The following is a 21,473-nucleotide window of genomic DNA, read 5'->3' on the forward strand; positions in this document are numbered from 1 at the left end:
CACGCTGACCCGAAGTTCACTTTCTATCTTTGGTTATAATATTTTTTAGTTATTCATATAAATATTGTTTTGTATATTAACTTTATTCAATTAAATTAAAACTACTCAACAGTTTCTAAATCTTTACGGAGGTCTACTGGAAGTTAAGTTTGGGACACATAATGTTTGTTTATGTTGTTGCTGCTGAAACCCTCGATAGACGATGTGACTTAAAATACAAGAGACAATTATATTTACTTCACTGTAAATTCTGGGAAAACCAGTGGAGAACCATTAATATAAAGCTTAATGGTTGTATACATTACAAGGAAAACATAGCTGAGTTTTGGGTGAGTAAACAGAACAGGGCTTAAGTTCATGTTCAATACCTAAACCAGTGGTGTAAAAATCATACTAAAACAAACCTTGCTTGGATTTTTTTGGAAAGTGCACAGTCCATTTGATTGAATTTGAAGCAGTTTCGCTGTTTTTTAATTACAGAGAGATTTTCTGTGTGTGAAACGATTGGCTGTTGGGCTGTAGAGTAATTCAGAAACACAGTGAGGACATGAAAAATGAGTCACGATACAGAGTTCCATCACTGACGGTTTGAGGTTAACAACCAAGATAAAGGTTCTCTGTAAGTTTTTTAGTGACTAGAAACTTCCTATTCGTGAGAAAAACCCAAGTCTGTCGTAACACATCAGAACGCACATGTTCACACTGACACAATGTGCATGTGTTCAATGGTTGAATGAAGACAGTGGTAGATCACATTTCAGATAAAAATACTTTTTATGCATAAAAATACAGGCTTGTAGAATTGAAGACAATTTCTAAAAGATCCAGTGTATAAAATATAGCAGCATCTAGTGGTGAGGTTGCGAACTGCAACCAACGGCTCGCTCCACCCCTCCCTTTCGAAGCTCTACAGCGGATGAAATAGCACTAAGATGCCATTACGTTTTCACTTTTTTCCTGACGGAGATAACATATTTACGAAACGCGCTCTGTAGTGCAGTTTGTCAGTTCAGGGCTACTGTAGAAACAACATGGTGAAATCCATGCAAGGGGACCTGCCGTGAAGGTAGATAGAAATAGCTTGTTCGAAGTTATTAAAAACATAATGCTTTATTGTGTAAGGTCTTTATACACCTCTGAAGACATTGTTTTGTATATTATATTACATTTCGGTCAATAGATATTCTAAAAAAATTACACACTGGACGTTTAATAAAGCTCAATATGTATTCTACCATCACATTTATGTAATTATTATTAAAAAAAATTGCTTGTTTACTACGATCCATCTAAAAGTTTCCCTTAAGTTACACCTTTACACGCAATGTATGAAGGTGAAGCTTCTTCTAGGAGTATTATGGGATTTTGACAATGTGATGCCTAATTTAAAGGGGTCAAATGACACGGCTAAAAATAATATTATGGTTTGTTTTAGATGTAATGCAATGTATATACACGACTTAACGTTAAAAAACGCTGTATTTTCCACATACCATTCATGTTTGTATCTCCTCTTTGCACCGCCTCTCTGAAACACGTATATTTTTTACAAAGCTCATCGCTCTGAAAAGCGAGGTGTGCTATGATTGGCCAGTTAACCAGTGTGTAGTGATTGGCTGAATACTGCAAGCGTGTGATGGAAATGTAACGCCTCTTACCATATTTGGAACATCAGGTTCCAAAGCAATTGTACTGACAGGTTCGCTCAACTTACTTGCGCAAACATTAGGCGTTCTTAGTCAAATCATACCACGAACTGACATAGATTTGTGGGGGTGTGGTTACACAACGCCTTTCAGGCAGGTCTGGGTGAGCATTTGCCTTTAGATAGAATGCATCTTTTCTACTTTCATTTTTGCAATTTTACGTGTCTAATGCATGGGCAACTTATAACGCACCAAAGACACAGAAAAACAAGTATTCGCACCATATGACCCCTTTAATGTTTAAATTGTAATTTGAGTGACAAAGGCATTCATAAAAAGGAGACAAAAGACGAAAATGGAAATCATGCTTGCCAGTGCATGCAGTTCAAAAGTCAATCGCCTCTCTCCAAACGAAGTGTGAGTTCAGTAATAACTATATCTGGAGAGTTTTATGAGGGTAAGAACTAAGAAGGCAAATAAAGAGTGAAAAGTGGGGGTGTGGTTTTGTGTTTGTCTTATAGACTGAATTCAGGACAGAATAAAAGAAGCACTGAAATAAAAGCTTGCTCCCTTTGGATGTGAATAAACAGGACAAACAGAAAGGTCACAGCGAAGGGAGGGCCCTATAAATGTGATATGACCCACCTGAGTAATCTTACCATTGTTCCGATCATCTCTGCTAGGATCTCATGGTCATCATCATCCGGGCCTGCTCTCGAGAACAGGACCTCACAAACCACGCAGTACGAAGGGAGCTCCCCATCACGGTTCTCACACCCTGTGAACACACACGCTGCCAAAATGACATCAGATGACTTTGCATAAAACATGAACTGCTGAATCGATGACATGGGTTTTCCGTAAATCCTTTTACCTCCAGGCCAAATAGGCGCCAAGCAACAACATGTCTTAGAACAGTATATTTGTATATTAGAAGGTTCATACCTGTCCACTTACTCAGATACACACCTCTCAAGTGTGAATTTACATAGCTAAACTGCTTAATAACAGAACTGATATAAAGAAAAGCCTGTTTTAGCACATGTTTTGTTATAATGCTGAGATGCAAAGGACGGGATGACTCCACATCTTTTTTTTTTTTTCTTGGTCCAACTAGATTAACCAGAAAGACGAAGCTACGTTCTAATGACAGACATTTTATCTCTTTTTGACCTACTCATAACTTCAAGATTGTACCCCTGTTCCATTTGACACAGTCACAACCTTTCACACACTTTCTTCTATTTAAACATGAAAATGAAAAAAAAATTAAATAAAAAGCCTTTAATGAATGAAAGAAACGTGTGATCCAGACTGTAAAGCCAGCTAAAGTCATTTTTGGTGATTTACAGTTTTCTAAATAAAATGCACCCTACATAATATAAAGATTTTTTTGTGTCACGAATAATTCTAACGTAAATATACAGAGTCTGTGTAAACGGAGACAGACGATGCTTTTTGTAAATACAGTAGATATCACAACGGATTAAGTTAACTTTAACAGACTTGACACAAAATGTAAAAAGATTTGTGCAGCATGAGCTCGTTTTAATGCATATTTAATGAACTAGCAGCAAAAATCTGAGCGTATCAAATGATGAAAAGTTTTTTTTCTGTGTCCCGCTGTTGTCAGGTTGACATTAATAGGTCTGTTATTTAATCTGGACATCCTCTTACATATCCTGTCCCTTCAAAACAACTGGCTTTGATGGCGGCCGACGCTGCATTACTCACAAAGCAGTTGGCCCTAATCTCATGGGCAGCTGTCGTATTCAATGCCACTCGGTAGGAGGTGTTTACTTAGTGTGTGTGTGACTTGGTGTGTTCGTTTGTGTGTTCCACCTGCCCCTTGGGTGGGGAGTATAGAAACCCCAGAAACGTCCGCGGGGGTTAGCAGGATGGTAGAGAAACAGATGAGCTCTGCAGGGAAGGAAAGATCTACTTTCACTGATAAACTGCCGCCAGCATGGATGTGTGTGTACTTGTATGTGTGTTTGTGTGGGTGGCACACTCTAGGAATCAATCGCTAACCGTTGAGAGGCAGCTTAGTTTGGAAAATAAGCCTTGAGAATCCTCACCTCTGAACACGTGTTTGGTGTGCGTCTGTTCGGCAAGATCTTTTTCACCCTTCACCAAAGATTTCTATCCGGAGACAGGGGTGTCCATGCAGGGTCCAGGGGCTAACAGGAAAGATTAAATTATCACAATAAAATTACTGCTTTGAAGGTCCAGTGTATTAAATTTAGCAGCATCTACTGGTGAGGTTGCGAATTGCAACCAACGGCTCACACCAACGCTCACCCCTTCTTTTCGAAAGCACTACGCCGCATGACACAGAACTGAAATATTGTCAAGTTTTCGCTTCTTTGCCAAAAGATATTACCTATTTACGAAACAACATGGAGAATTCCATGCAAGGGGCGGTGTATCTAAATAGAAATAGCTCATTCTAAGTTAACACTACACTTCCTTATGTAAGGTCTTTATACACCTCTTAAGACATAGTTATGAATATTAAACTCCATTTCTGTCAACAGATCCTCCACAAAATTACATTCTGGACCTTTAAATTGAAAATACTCTATTAGGGCTAATGTGTAAAATGATTTTAAAAAATCCTTTTGATATGAATGCACATTCAGAAATAGTGTCTCTGTCCAAAACAAATGTGACCCAGTCTGTGAAAATATCGCTAGTCATTTTTCTTTAATTTACTGTTTTCTATAAAATCATTTTATACAAATTGTAAATAACATTATGTGAAAACATAATCTATAGTACGACGGCGTTTTAGTGCTACGTTAAAAATAAAATAAAATCCAAGATTTTGTGAATAAAGTTGAAATGTTACGATAATAAAGTCGAAATGTTACGAGAATAAAGTCGAAATGTTTCGAGAATAAAGTCGAAATGTTTCGAGAATAAAGTCAGAAATGTTACGAGAATAAAGTCGAAATGTTACGAGAATAAAGTCGAAATGTTTCGAGAATAAAGTAGAAATGTTTCGAGAATAAAGTAGAAATGTTACGAGAATAAAGTAGAAATGTTTCGAGAATAAAGTAGAAATGTTACGAGAATAAAGTCGAAATGTTTCGAGAATAAAGTCGAAATGTTACGAGAATAAAGTCGAAATGTTTCGAGAATAAAGTCGAAATGTAACGAGAATAAAGTCGAAATGTTTCGAGAATAAAGTCGAAATGTTTCGAGAATAAAGTCAAAATGTTACGAGAATAAAGTCGAAATGTTACGAGAATAAAGTCGAAATGTTACGAGAATAAAGTCGAAATGTTTCGAGAATAAAGTCGAAATGTTTCGAGAATAAAGTCGAAATGTTTCGAGAATAAAGTCGAAATGTTTCGAGAATAAAGTAGAAATGTTACGAGAATAAAGTCGAAATGTTTCGAGAATAAAGTCGAAATGTTTCGAGAATAAAGTCGAAATGTTTGGAGAATAAAGTCGAAATGTTTCGAGAATAAAGTCGAAATGTTACGAGAATAAAGTCGAAATGTTTCGAGAATAAAGTCGATTTATTCTTGGAAATCTTGGATTTTTTATTTTTAATGTGGCACTAAAACGCCGTCGTACTATAGTTATATAATCTATAATATAATAATAATGATATATTATATATTGACTGAGTAAGGCGATATCAAAGATTGAATTCCTAGTGAAGATCGTTGAAATTAAACTTTGATGCTCATTATCTCATAAATAGATTATGAGGCTTTAGCCCGGATTTCACAGACAGGGTGACAAATGTCTCAGCTACTGACTCAAAATCAATCTACAAAATAAATGCATTATAAAAGATTTACTGCTTTACTCGGTGAGTCTGCTATTCACCCACACATTTTTACAAACGAAACAATGTGATTTATCAAAAATACACACAAAATAATACCCTAACCCCACCATGAGGGTGGGAAATAAGGGCTACGATATTGCCACTCTCCTGGGAGTGGGCGGAGCCTGGCAGTCAGTCTGGCACTGCCAGGTGGTTTGATTAAGACCCAGATTTCCAGCCCACCTTTCTGCTTCTTTTACTGAAACAAAACTAAAACAGGTCAGACTTAATCTCAGAATGGAGACGACAAGATAACCAGTTCTTGTGTGCACATTTGGAATAAAACCAAAGCATAATGTAGGAAAATTATAAGCATTAAAAATTCAAAATGATAAGTAACCTCTACACTATTTACTGCAGTAACCTCACTGTGCGCCACACTGTCAACATCATTTTTCCAGGTTTTTTTTTCTACCTGATGTCGATTGAAAATATAAAATGACTGCCTAGTGAGCATGAGCTGCAGTACAAAGAAATGTTTGGGAGAATGTCTACATTACAAAACATGTTTACAGATATAAGCTGATAAAATCATCACAGATACAGAGAACACTTCTCATTTCTGATTAGTGGAAGATGAAAATAGTTCAAGAGCATCATTTACTGGTGGTCAACATGTTCCCTTTTCAGATTGATTATTCTTGGTAATAAACCTTCCGATAACCTTTCGAAGAACCAGTTTCCAACAATTATTATTTTAGCTTTAAAAACATGTATTCGACTTTGGTTGCGTAAGCGAAGGGTAAATTAAGTTCAAGCCTAATGATTTTGAAAAAACAATGTCCTCTATGAGGCCTCAATAGAAAAGCCACAATTGTAAACACATTGTAAGCAAGTCCCCTACATACGCACATAATAAATGGGTGCATGACAGGAAGGATGGTAAGAACATTTCTAGTTCAGCTTGTACCATCTTTGCCTTGTCTATAGAATCACTTCCTCTTTGGCCCTTGTGTGTGCGTGTGTGCCCTGAAGCACAGAATGTACTACTCATAGTAAAAAAAATAGCAAAACCACATGTCTGATGTGTGAAGTGTGAAACCACTAGTAAGCAGCAATGGGGAAATTCACGAACACTGGCAGGTTCTTTCCCCACCGCACTCAGTTATCATTGAGAAAAAAGACCTCAATGAAATCAGACGTCAGTATTAATCACATGAATCTTAGATATGAAGCATCAGCAATCTAGTAATAATATTTATCTGCACAGATATTGGTGAGACATCTGTAGAATAGATTTAAACATAGTCAAATATGGTAACCAGACAAACACCAAAAATGTAGCATTCAAAATCAATTATGAACATGAACATTTTATTTAGGGATGTCAAACGATAAATCGCTTCAACAATAAAAGTTTCTGCTTACATAATCCGTGTTGGGTGTAACTAGTTACTAAGTAATTAGTTACTGTAATTTAATTACTTTTCCCTTGAAAAAGTAAAGTAAGGGATTACTGATATGTTTTCTGTAATTTAAATACAGTTACTTTTGATGTAATTAAACTAAATACTTTGTTAAATATATGCGTGTGCAATAGCGTAATTGACTTCAAAATTCCAAGTCTTACTTTAAAATCTGTGCTTTAATGTATAATTCTCACATTTGTAATACTTTGGTCAATTAATAATATTATTTGAATGAATTCAATAAGCCGTTTCATGTATATTCTTGAATCACTACTAATCAAGGTCGATGTAGGATATAGAAAGTAATTAGTAATGAGTAACTGAATACTTTTTGGACAGCGTAATTTGGACAGTAATCTAATTACACTATTGAATATGTAATGAGTAACTAGTAATTAATTACTTTTTCAGAGTAACTTACCCAACACTGTACATAATACACTCACCTAAAGGATTATTAGGAACACCTGTTCAATTTCTCATTAATGCAATTATGTTGGTGGTGTAATGGTGTGGGGGATGTTTTCTCGGCACACTTTAGGCCCCTTAGTGCCAATTGGGCATCGTTTAAATGCCACGGCCTACCTGAGCATTGTTTGTGACCATGTCCATCCCTATATGACCACCATGTACCCATCCTCTGATGGCTACTTCCAGCAGGATAATGCATCATGTCACAAAGCTCGAATCATTTCAAATTAGTTTCTTGAACATGACAATGAGTTCACTGTACTAAAATGGCCCCCACAGACACCAGATCTCAACCCAATAGAGCATCTTTGGGATGTGGTGGAACGGGAGCTTCGTGCATCCCACAAATCTCCATCACCTGCAAGATGCTTTCCTATCAATATGGGCCAACATTTCTAAAGAATGCTTTCAGCACCTCGTTGAATCAATGCCATGTAGAATTAAGGCAGTTCTGAAGGTGAAAGGGGGTCAAAGACAGTAATAGTATTGTGTTCCTAATAATCCTTTAGGTGAGTGTATATGTCTATGTACTGTGTATCTTAATTTTGTATTTATAAACGAAAACAAAAACACATACATACATTTTTGGAAATATTTACATGTATTTAATTTTGTTTACCAATGATATACATTATATATATTAAATAATGCTTATACATTTTTATCCTAAATATATGCATGTGTGTATGTTTTATAAATACAAAATTAATATGCACAATACATGCAGACATATATTATGTAAACACAAACTTGTATTTTGGATGCGATTCATTGTTTGACAGGCCTAATTGAATTGAAATGAAAAAACAGTTGTACTTAGTTACAGTTCACCTATATATGAATATTATTTTATCATCTACTCACTCTCATGTCATTCCAAACCAGTTTGACGTTGACTGAGTACAAAAGAAGATAATTTGAATAATCTTGGCTCCCATTGACTTCCATTGTATGAACACTTGCACAAAGTTGTTTCTCAAAATATCTTCTGTACTCTACAAAACAGAGAGTCATACACAGGTTTTGAAGAACATGAGGGTGAATAAATGATGACATGACCCTCTGATGAAAAGACCAAGAGTCCCCTACCTGCTTCACTTCATACAGAAGAGCCAAAAGAGACGCCTTTACCCCCACTGCCTTTGCATGAGCTGTGTGAGTACCCTAGAAGAAAAGGGAGAATTATAAAAACAAACCAACTAATACTTTTTACTATTGATAAACAACTTGGAAATTAAGCAGTGATGTTCATGAAATATCTAATATACTAAAAAGAAACACAGCAGAGCACACTTAAATACAATTGAACCAACACAAAATAGCTTTAGTATAAATCGTCTAACCCTACTGTAATAAAAGCACCCAGCAAAATGCATACCAAAAAAGAGGGCACAAAGAAATATGATTTTGCAATGACTGTACAACAAAACTGCATCACATGACGTGACCTGCAATTACTTGTAAGCCATAAGTGGGAGGCAGAAACACTAGGGGGTGATAATTGGAAACCCAGGGGGCAGAAACAAGCCTTGGATCAAAGGAGAAAAAAGAAGCTCTGGGGAAGAAACGACCGTTGCTAAGGGCGAGTACTGCACCTGTGTCAAATACATTATGATAAGAAGGCATCAGACAACTTTCCATTATTCACTAGCGCACTCACTGCTTTCTTGCAATCCATTCATATCACAAATACAGAAATGATGTGTCACCAGCCAACTGTTGCTCTGTACAGGGAGGAAGACATGATGAGAGTGGGAGGGGAGATGAGGTGGTGTGACCCTTCGACCTCAATAGATAGATATTTTGAGAAATGTCACAGTGGTTTGGCGGTGTCTATACAATGGAAGTCCATTGGGGACAGGGTTTGGTTACTAATTTTCCTAAAATAACTTCATCTGTGTTCTGCAGAAGAAAGAAAGTCATACAGGTTTTGAATGAGTTGAGGGTGAATTAATTATGAAAGAATTATAATTTTTCGATTAGCTTTCATTTTAATCATATATACATAGTTACTTAATATATGTCCCTTATTTAATAGAAATATGACATAGGAAAGTGATACAAGTGCAGAAAGAAAAAGTATTATTTAACTTTATGAGGGGTAAAATCTGTTTAAGGCTCCAGTGTATGAAATGCAAAAGCATCTAGTGGGGAGGTTGCGAATTGCAACCAATGGCTGAAACAAAACAGATGATGTCGTCATGTTTTCGCTTCTTTGCAGAAGGAGATATCGTATTTACAAAATGCGCTCTGTAGACCAGTTTGTCTGTTTAGGGCTACTGTAGAAACAACATGTTGAATTCCATGCAAGGGTGTATGTAGCTCATTTTTAAGTTAATAAAAACATAACCCTTGAATATTACGTCGGTATACCTAATGTAAGTAGTGTTAACGATTTCTGTGGCTCACCAGTTTTGAAATTTGAATATGGTGATGTGAGCCGGCAGCCGAGCATAAAACGCGATCCGGAGTGTATACTTAAAATATTTAAACTAGCTTGCGATCCGAGTGAACAAAGATTTAGGAACACATTCAAATCATTTTTAATATTTTCTGTATATTATAAAATCATTACAGATAAAGTAAAGAAGCGTTAAATAAGACGTGACAACTCTGTAGCGGTAAATTAACCTTGTGGTGACGCAGTTTTATTCTTAAGAAAAATGTGAATATTCGAATAGCATTTTAATATTGGATTAGTCATTGCGGAATATTCGAACACTCGCGGACATCCCTAATCATTATGCAAGGTCATTATGATAACTTAAAGAAAGGGTGTCCAAATAAAGTCGTGCGACCAAATTGTAAGTGGACCAGTGGAGAAAATGAGTCTAGAGCCCTGACACTGTACCTTTATCATAGTAAGTTATAACATTATTTTCTACATGATGCAGCTGGCATATTGCTTTTGGATTTTCTGTGTTTCCAGTAGTACGATTTAAGGAATCAAGAAAAAAACGTGTTTTAACACATAAAACACAGCTGATGATAAATCTTTTTCCTGTCCTGACAAATCAAGAGCACTACAAGGTTTGAATTGACAATATGACACTCCTACACAGACTTAACATGCTTATACATGTACACACGCACCTGACACTACGGGCCCATTTGCTCTGTAAACCGAGGGCTCTCACAGGTGTAGTTTATTTATGACTGAATGATTGTTTAACAGGGTGTAAAAGAGGAGTGCTCTCTGACGCACATTCTACACACAAGCCAGTTGAGAATTATGCAATTCCAAGCAACAACAAAAAATGTTTTGCAACAAGGCCAGGCCCCGATTTCCGGTACAAAGTAGGCCAAAACCCCACGGTGCTAAAACAGGCTAGCCTAGCAACCCGAGAGCTACAGCACAAATTGATAACGCCGCAGGGCATATTAATCTCCATAAAGGAATGCTTCTTAAAGTCTGAATCATCGGTCATCATACCAGACTGTCACTTTTCTTCAATGGTTTTCATATAGGATGAATGAGTCACAGCAATCCTAAATTTGAGCAATGGCAAGAACTTCCCTAAAACTTTTGTTTTGTCGTGAATTACACAACGTTACTCCAGGGTGCAGTTACTACCAACCCGTTATGCCAGAAAAGCTTTTGTAATTCTTTTGCTATTTCGAAGAATTAGCTTTTTCAGATAAGGATGATTTACCTTGTAAGATAAAATGGTAAACAAAAAGTACGCATCTCAAGCTGCGACTGTGCCCAGATAATAAATTCTTCATTGTTAAAGATGTGATGCAACGTTTTCATTTGTTAAATACAATCATTAATTTTAAAAACCTTTACTTCTATTGATTTTGCTCACGTTCCCTGTAAATCTGAAAGAATCTTTGTAAATCTGAGAAATGCTCATCCACCTTGTTTTAACATCTGTGTGCCTTAGAACAGAATTAATGTCTTTGGCTGTGTTCTTTTTTATTTCATTTTACATTCGGGTGTGTTGTTGTCTTGGAATGCTGTCTGCGTACAAAGACACTATACAAAGAGTCGGGCTGGTAGATGTTCAAAAAGAGCAGATATTTTATTACAAGAGTATTTCTTGTTGTGGCAATGAGGTGTGTAAATGAAAGGTATGAATGATGTTCACTAAAATTTATATTAAATATCTCTAACTTCAATCTGTAAACCTCCTGAATAAAGCATCCTACATAACTGTAGACAAAATACACAGGAGTATACTGGTAAAAAGGCAAACACGTTTGTGCAAAACTTGATGTGCGTGTTATGATTTGAGAGCATCTTGTGTTCCTCAATGCAAGCAAAAAATCCATAGCCAAATTTAAATGATATTTTAAATTGCAGACATTCAATTAAATAAAAAATCTGAGATTCAGCCAGTGAACCTTCATTCACCAAAAACAACATTGACAGTGAATGAGTTATGTGGTCATTGGTCAAAAAAAAATGTTGAATTATGTAAACAGCTGTGAATTCAATAAAATAGCCTAATACTTCTCTTTTTCCCACAATAACTGTCTAGCTCAGAACACCGGCCCACAGTCCAAAACGATGGGATAATGGAAATGAAAGACTCGACGTTCTTGAGGCTGCCCACAGAAACCCAGGTCAAGCAATAAAGACGAGCCAGATCACTCGTGTAGTGTACACATGTTCAAACAGAGCAAAAGTGCAGCCAAAACTGTCACATGGGAGGGAGGGCTGGGATCTGGCAACCCTCATTCATGATCTGCGTACTGGCAACCGTCAGTTCTCCAACTTCTGCTGGGCTTGTGCATGATTGAATTATTAAAAATCAAATTGATAACACATTTTTCTGCTAAATTTTATAATTTTATTGAAATTGCAATTCACAAATTACGTGAATAAAAATAAAAATAAATATCCTTACTTTAAAACTGGCATTTAAAATGAAGTATGTTCGATTATGACAACAAGGGAAATTGTAAAAAAATTACTGTTTTCAAACAGGTTTCTTCACACTATCAAAACTATTTGCATCTGGCATTGGCTAGAAAAAAATAGTCCCGCCCCAAACTCACGCTATTGGCTCAGCCAACGTGTCGTGTCATGCAGAGCAAAACCCACAGTGTTTACACTTCTCAGGACATCGACTTACAAACAGCATTCTTACTGCTATCTCTACATATTAAGCAGCATTAGTAGAATGTGCTACAACAAAGAAAAATAAATGACACACTTCCCCTTTAAGCTCAACATCCTATTTGTATAATCACTTAAGTTTAGATAACCGATGACATCATTGTGTTTGTGGCTCCCATGGTGCTTCTGTAAAACACATTTTTACATAAAGCGTGTAGAACACATCATCCAAATCATTTTAGATTAGACAAAGAGACTTTACTTTAATTTACTACATGATTAATCCCAGAATGACGGGAGGCCAGTTTGAAATCTGTGTATTCGTGTGTGTACGGAAGGTGACTATGAGACAGCATCCCCTGGGCTGAAGTAATGTGTGGTTGGGTGGGGGGTGACTGTATGCGTGGGGGTTAGTTCATGATTTATCAATGTGGATTTTAAACCACATGAGCTCATTCTGGTCCCTCCACCCACTTCCATGCCAGACAAAGAAATAAGGTTGTCAAAATAAAAAGGCCCCAAACTGGAAGGTATGAGAGACTGCAAACAAATAGGAGAGACTGGGGCCTATTTTTTATTTTAGAAATGTTGTAGCCAAGGGTACATACTGTAATATCCTGCTTTGAAAATCTATTGAACATCTCTCCTGTTATTAAAAATGTATTGGAAAAAAATTAAATGCTAGGTACTACATTTATCCATACAAAAATGTAATTAATAATTCTTAACTTCCTAAATGTTATTAATTCATATAATGACTGAATATCAAACTAGTGATGTTTCTTAACATTTTCTATATAGAGAGTACAAATGCATTGCATTTTCCTGTCCTCTTTTAATTGCAGGTCCTGATCATTGGCGGTTTTTAAACTATCGGCCGAAAGCCGTTAGTGTGACAAATTGCTTTTATCGACTGATAACGATTATTGTTATACATCCATGTATCTATAGAAAGACGTCCATGAACACACATTAATTGACTCATGCTGTGGCACATACACTATGGGGTAAATTGTCACATTGTAATCTTTTTGTAACCTTATAGTAAACTTAGTCGAAACAATTCTTAACACACACATTTTAATAGCAAGAATGTTAAATCTAACACTGGCAAAACATTTAACTAACATTTAACTAAAAACCTTAATACAACCATTCTGACAACTAGCCCCGGTCACAAAATGCATTGACTGAAAGGTAGCAGAGAAAAGTAACCTTACATAAGAAACAGTGATGATACAGGCCGATCTAAAGCTCTGACATCAACAACTTCTATAATTACACCCATATTTGTTTTCATCTTACAGGAGGCCAGGAAGCGCCCTGTAAGACTACGCAGAACCAAAACGCGTTACATTACATCATTTATTGACTTTAAGCAAACTATCAATTATTCTTAAGGACTCAAAGTGACGATTACATGCTTCTGTGTTCTTACACCAGCAAAAAATACGAAGACCAAAAGCCCACAGATACGAACATCACACCTCAACTTCCCGGCTGTGAAATGAAAAAAGTCTTTACTAGTCAGTACCAAGCCCACCAGTTTCAACTAGTTCTAATGTTCTGCTTGAGTGTGTTTACCGGTAGTTGTTAATGCATCGTGATTGTTATGCCAGATTAATCCGCGTCAAGGATCATTTTTTCTCATGATGTGCCAAATTGCACAAAATCGAACAAGATCTGAGAGCAACAGCAAGGAATGTCTCACTGAATAACTCTCACACAAAGCTCGACTTTATAATACTTTTTTACAATCTTTTATGGTGTGTTTTTGGTCACCGTTTACTTTCATTGTATCATAAAGACAAGAGGGAACATTCTGTCTCACATCTTCTTTTGTGGCCCCCAGACGCAGGAAAGTCATACGGCTTTGAAAGAGAGTAAGAAAATGACAAAAGAATTTACCAGAAAGTTAAAGAAGTTAAACTGTCCCTTTTACTGTTGCTCTCTCACCTCCATATCATTGCATTAGCATTTGTTCTCCTGATTCAACTCTGGAACTTGCTAAACATTTGATGTTATCATTTTTAATGCAATCTAATGTTATTACCTTCTTGTGTATAAGTTCTATTAGTATACGTTTATTTGTCTGTACTAACTAACTTACAAAAGTAAACACTGAAGAAAACTCCTTTCTTGTAAATGTTCACAGAAATGTAGGCATGCACAAAAAACATGCACACAAAGATAACTTACAAAGAATAAAGTCAGTAATTCAGTCATGGAATGAATGTTGTGTCACTTTCCTACTACCGAATGAGTGAAATGAATCAAACAAAAATGTCTGTGTTCCATTCATAACGTCAAATGCAAAGCTTTTGTCCTGGGTTTGACACCAATAGGACTTGAACTGAAATGATGAAACAGTTGAATTCAAGTTTAAAGAACACTAAGATCTTAAGACAGATCCTCGTGCCAAACTACATTTACCTTAACACAGAACAATCACGTTTCACACATTCACACCTGTCGCCCGTATGAATCGGCAGTTTCCTTTCGTGTTTCAAACGTGGTTTTAGGGGCATGAGCAGGTACAGATCTGACTCACAACTCAAACCCGCCCACAACCCAGAATGACACGCACGATTAGAGGGCCATTGTGTGGCAAAAATGGGGCAGGGAGGGGTGAGGTGTGCGAGCGTCTATCTGCGTGCACCTGGGCAATGGGTTTTAAGAGCATGACTGCAGGTGGTATGGTGTCGGTGGAGGTGTGGTGTATTGACACTATGACCCTTGAGAGTTTCTTGATAGAGTGAGAAAGGCTCCATCAGAGTCTGTGACAAGGTCATGGTCAATAGAGGTCGTGTGTGTGCGCAGACTTTATCACATTTTATAAAAAATGTTTTCACAAAAATGTACAACTTGCTTAAATTAATAATTTAAATGTAAAATATTTGAATTATTTGATTAATTTGAAAAGCTCATATGTAATTCTATTAAGTATATACATTAAGTAAATGTCTATTTAGCCTACTCCTGGCAAGAGGTGAATTTGGTGAAAAAATACCTTCAGATGATCGAAATTGAAACCTTCTAGGGATATAACAAAAAAGGAAAAATGTATTTATATTTAGATAATTGCATATATTTTATATTTAAAATCTTGCCATTTATAAGTATGGTTGGGTTACAATAAAAAGAAATACATTTATGATGGTAAGTTATGTCTCCATTTAAATTAAAAGCTCCATTTAGATATTTTTGTATGTGTAACTAACGTACTTATTAACGTTTATTAACTAATCTATAAATTTTGGTCAAACATATTTGTCATTGTAAGAGAATAGCACAAAATATTAACAACAGCACAAAAAATAGCAATAAAATCGACCAAATTTAACCATTATGATGTTAACAAAAAACAGCACATGTAAATACTTACTCATTACATAAAGCTAAATTCTTCTCAACGTTGTTCTTTACAAAAACATGTCAAGCCATAATAAACACGGACAGGAACGATTTCCTTTGTCACTCTTTATGACCATGTGCATAAGGGTATAAATAGGTCTATAAACCACGTTATTAATTTTTCAAGTGTATTTGAGCTTTAGTGAATAGTTGTGCTTCTCAAAGATCCAATTCACCTCCTTCAGACGATGACTATTGGCCGTAAATCCTGCAACATAATATCACTGTTTTAACCCAACCCTAACATTTATATTGTCACAGCAGATGATAGTTTCAGGGCACTCCAGGGTGTAATCGCAATTTTATTTCAGGGTCTTTGGCGCATTTTAATTCTACAAACCCTCCAAGATATTTTGCAATTTCTAATATAACGTCCTGGTAGAGAGTATTAGATAGACGTACATCACACATCCTTCTATTGATGGAAACCAGGTGCATTATTTCAGAAACACAAGAAGCTTTAAATCACATTAATTAAATAAACAAACAGCTTTTTCCTACCCAAACATGTTTCAAAGCGTATTACGGCAAAGTTACATCGTAGAAGCGCTGTGTAAATAGCTGGAGGAAAAACTACCACACACACACACACATATATAGTACAATTAATCTTCAAAATGACGTCTCAAGTGCAAATGTTAAAATATAATGTCTTGTTTTTTTTTTTATAACAGGTTTTGATTTACAGTTGACTTTTAATTTCCAGCCTGATCATAAAACTGCTAATGCAGTCATTTTATTCTGACAGCAATTTACTTAATAGTAGCTAATGACAAAACATTCGTCTCAATTATCATGATTCATGACAATCAATTACTACTTATAAACTACGTTTATAAAGTTCAAAGTACCATTGAAATACCATTGTGTTTGGACATACCATGAAGTTCAAACAAATGCATGTGCACATTAACATCCCATTCATTCATTCAGTAACATGATACAAATTTACAGTAAGTATAGTCATGTGATTTCATAGTGTACGTAAGGTCGTTCGAAGGCCAATTCACATCACAGTCCAGCAGTACGAAAGTTTCATTGCGCCTCAGCAGAGGGACAGAGTGCGATATTTACAACTTGACAAAAATGGCGGTCAGTGGACCTGGTTCAAAGGTCTGTGAGATTGCAGGCTGGTTGAAGTTATAACAACAACTGACTTTCTTAAGAGGGGGTAAAGTACAAGTCGTCCTGTCTCCCACAGAGAGACAGACAAAGAGAGATGCTGGGGTCGAGCTGTGACTCATATGAGCAGTGAATGCAAATTCAGATACCAGACAAAAGAGACATAAGAACCAAAATCACCGCTTTGTAAAGATCTTCATCAAATGCCATGTTCAGTGACAATGATGTTATGTGACGGGACTGGTGATAGGGTCACTTGTCACTCATCATTACAGGTCAAAATATATATATTTTTCCTTGTTTTATGCATTTTCTGTATTTCAAAGAGTTAAAACACAACTAGTTTAACTAGTCACTCTCTGCTGGACAAGTTTCTTTAAAAAAAATAAAAAAGAGTAAAGATGATTTAGAATATATTACTGAATGATAGCGGAGCTATATTAACTAAAAACCACCAAGAATTCGCTAAATTAACTAATAATCAAAATAAAAAATATCTTTATTATTTTGCAAAAGTAAAACGTCTATTTTAAGGAACATAGCATTTTGAAGTGTGACTTTATTTTGACCACAATTATGGACCAACCTGTCCGATTTTTTTTCTACTATTACCATTGTTATTAAACGATGTTAAATTGAGTACGACAAATGGCACCCTGACTTACATTCATGATTATTCTTTAAATTTGTTTATTCTTATACTTTACAATTACAATCAAATCTTTATGTTCCTAACACAGCAGGCCAGGGATTTAAGCATATTTCTTTAAATGTATTTATGTGACAAAATCAAATATGCATTAATAAAATAAAAATAAATCTCTAAGGTGAAAAAAAAATCTCTAATTTAACCGGAATTCAGCTAAATTTTTCATTGACCATGTAAAATTTAAATGTATATTTATCATTTATGCATTTGCCAGACACTGTTATCCAAACCGATTTCCATTGCATTATACTATAGATTTGTTTCTAGTATATGTGCAATCTCTGGGACCGAACACATGAACTTGCTGTTGCTAGCGCCATGCTCTTACCACTGAGCAACAGGAAAGCTATTTAAGGTAAGCTAATATCCAGATCACTGCATTACAGTAATACAAATGAGATATTTTCACATTACTTTATACTGATGAAAGTTAATGTGGTAGGATGTCCACGCCAAATTCTCATAAAAAATATATCAATAGAACAAAGTAAGCATTTTAAAAAGTAAATGTGTGTTAAACATGTTCAAACGGCTTGACCTAAAGTAAAACTGGTATATAATGACAAATCTTTTTTCAATGAAAAAAGAGACGACATATGATCACAAACCACATATCACATAACAAGATCCGCAATGACCTCACCGAACAGAAAACATTTGATCTTTGACAGGAAAGATGTTAAAGACGGGTCAAGCACTCCTTTCACAACGTAAAATACAAACATCAATCATCTTGTTCTCATCATATCTCTTCACAGAATTTCATTACTTTAAGTAAAAGCGACTAATTTGTCAATTTAAAGCACTACAGACACACACTAAAAGTCTATTGATTTCCAAAACATTGTTAGAAAATGTTACAACTTTTGGATCTCTGTTATCAGACAAAGACATCAAGTACGTGACATCAACACTGGTCAATGGCGCCATCATCTGGACATTGTGTGCAATGGCGCCATCATCTGGACATTGTGTGCAGTTGACACCAACGTTCTGTTTAATTCCCAAAACAATCCAGTAAGTTTATTCATTTATTCACTCATTCATTCTTTCATGTCAGTTTGTTACTTCATCTAATATCACTGCTATTTTGTGTATACATTCATCGGTACAGAGAAGGGTTTAAATTAATTTCCATACATGATCTGATACATACACCGAAAAGACAACGCCATACCATAAAGAACAATAAAAAGTGAAATTCTTATACTCGTGACTGTCTACCTCACAGCAAGGTTTCAACCAAAATGCACCAACCTAACGATCGCTGAATTTATTTCCCACTAAACCTCAATGTTTAGAGGGGTCATTGGGTTCGTCTGTTACGTTATCATATATGACCACTAGATGGCGCTGCAGCTCTAGTAGATAAACATCGAATCATCCTAACACGCCAAACAGTAAAAAGAGAGGAAAAAACAAGTCAGAAATACTTCTCAGATTACAATTAGGGCAGGAAAGTGCTCTTTCCAGAGGAAGTTTCAAGTACATTCTTTCTCAACTTGAAGCCAGAGATCAGTGCCAAATGAAACAGTGAACGCGTAGTGAGTGTGTGACGCACGGGGATGTTCAGAACTAGGCTGGCCTTCACTAAAGTCTACCAGATGTTTTAAAGCCTCTGTCTGTGACCCTGCTAGCACCTGTATGTCAAACCAGAGGCTTAAATAAACTCAAGTCTGATAGAGGATTTAGATGTTTGAAATTGATACAGTCGATATAACAGGCGAAGCGGGATCTTATGATATTAGATTGTGTTATAGAGTATTATAAATAGTAGAAATAAATGGCAATGAATTGCATTTTCTTTTAAAATAAACCCTAAAATAGTATTTGTGAGAAAACCGTCAAGCAGCATCTTTAGCAACTCTAGATGATGAGAAATTCATCTTCTTGCGGGGCTGCGCAGACAAATCAGCGCGATACATCAAAGTCCCGCGAGAGCAGACGATTGCGTATGGCCTTGAACTGCTCTCGCGATACTTTGAGTAATATGCCGATAGAACACAGCTCAGCTGAATGACATATCACCATTTGCAGTTGGTTTTAAACGAATAGACTTGCAGATAGTCATGAACAACTCGTTGTTATTAAACGAATCCTTTTATTGAATGATTCAACAATACACTCACAATGCTAAGAACAAACTAACGTTACTGCGATGATGTAAACAACAGAAAGCCCAATCAAACCAATTAACTTGTTCTAGTAAACCCTATCAAAAGATTTCAAGTCAAAATTCCCATTTATAGGGACTTGCGTGTAGTACTTTAATAAACAATTAAGGAATCCCAATAAGTAAATGTTATTCCCTGCGTTTGATTGCAAAGAATCCTTTGAATCATGCGTTTGATTCAAAGAATCGATTCTTTTAGAATCGACTCCCACCGGTAAATGAAATAAAGTGGGAAAAAACAAATCGAAAGGGGGGCTGCTCCTCATGAGAACACGCAGAGAGAGAATGAAATGCGAAATAAATAAAGTGTGAGAGGGAGGGAGAGAGAGAACAAGAAACAGAGGGACGTGCGTGTGTAAGAGGGGGAGTGTCCACAGCTAAATCTCGGTTCAAGGGGTTCGTTCGTTCCAATAGCTTCGTGAAATGACAACCGACCCCAAACAAGGTGTACCTGCCACAGAGCACCGAACCAAACACCCGTTGACAACACGCGCGCACCTGCAAACGTCAAACGCAGCCACGCCACAGACACGCATCCTCTACACACGCGCGCACGTGGATTCACTTTCAAAATGCATTGTTTACACACATGCATTAAGCGACAAGGAAGCAATTGCTGGGTTACATAATCACTTACACAAGACAACGTAGAGTCGTTACACAAACATTGTAAAAGATGTGCAGCTCCAACAGAAAGACGCGCGCACGTACGTCGCATTTAAAATGCACGCGTGCAGCGCAAAACGAAACATGTGGCGCATCGACTCCCCGGAATCCAGTTACCCTCGCTTTCTTAACCACACATTGTTATCACACTGAGCTGGTGCAGGTACTTACTAGACACGGAATGATGTGCAAATGGTCTCAATGTCCGGCAGAGGCGAGAAAGTAACCAAAAAACATCTTCCTCAGGAACTTTCCATGCATCAATGCGTCAGGTTGAGAGGTAGACAGACACACACATATTAGGAAGGCAGAGAAATGAGAATGCAACACGGCTTATAAGAGTTGAAAGAAAAGTGCGACACAACATAGAAGGGAGAGGGAAATAGAGTGAGTGAGGGAGGGAGAGAGAGAGAGACAGAGAGAGAGAGGGCAACTCAGTGTGAGTTCTCGCTGTTAGAGAGAGGGGTGGTCGGAGCAATAGGGTACCAGAGTTCAAAGCACTGAGAGAATGAGAGTGTTATTCTGCTACAGCAGGCCAAGTCTTACACAACACCAACCAGGGGCAACAAGTTCCTTTTGCTCTCTCTCTCATTCACTCGCTCGCTCACTCTCTCTTCTCTATCTCACCGCATCGTGCACAAATTGCTTTCTGTTTCATTTATGTCCACTCTTATTTCTCGTTTGTTTCTCCTTTACTTATGTTTTTATTGCTTTATTAGCTATCTTAGAAGAGCAAACTGACTTATAGGACATCTTTATTATTGCAATTATTTATATGATATTCGATTGCATAGAGATAAGGTGATTGCAAAAATGTTTCTTATGAGAAGAACATCTTATTAGTCCCACATGTGTCTCCTATGCTTTCAGAAAAGGTCAAAACAGCGTCTCACAATGTGCTTAGATTTGCCAAATTCCAATGTCTGCAATCAAAAGTTCGAGATTTCAGTATGA

The 21,473-nt window shown here is 36.5% G+C and overlaps 1 protein-coding gene across 1 annotated transcript in view; it reads right to left on the reverse strand.

Moving 5' to 3' along the window:
* The window catches only part of rps6kb1a (ribosomal protein S6 kinase b, polypeptide 1a), a 63,823-nt gene extending 42,907 nt beyond the window's left edge, over window positions 1-20,916 (reverse strand). The window contains exons 1-4 of the mRNA XM_056735902.1: window positions 20,691-20,916; window positions 8,460-8,534; window positions 3,725-3,826; window positions 2,306-3,566 (exon numbers count right to left, since the gene is read on the reverse strand). The gene's annotated coding sequence lies outside the window, so the exon portion shown is untranslated. The remainder of the gene's footprint in view (window positions 1-2,305; window positions 3,567-3,724; window positions 3,827-8,459; window positions 8,535-20,690) is intronic.
* Between the last annotated feature and the right edge of the window lie 557 nt (window positions 20,917-21,473).

The sequence above is a fragment of the Triplophysa dalaica genome, chromosome 22 (genome assembly GCF_015846415.1).
Source record: "Triplophysa dalaica isolate WHDGS20190420 chromosome 22, ASM1584641v1, whole genome shotgun sequence".
Lineage (NCBI taxonomy): Eukaryota > Metazoa > Chordata > Actinopteri > Cypriniformes > Nemacheilidae > Triplophysa > Triplophysa dalaica.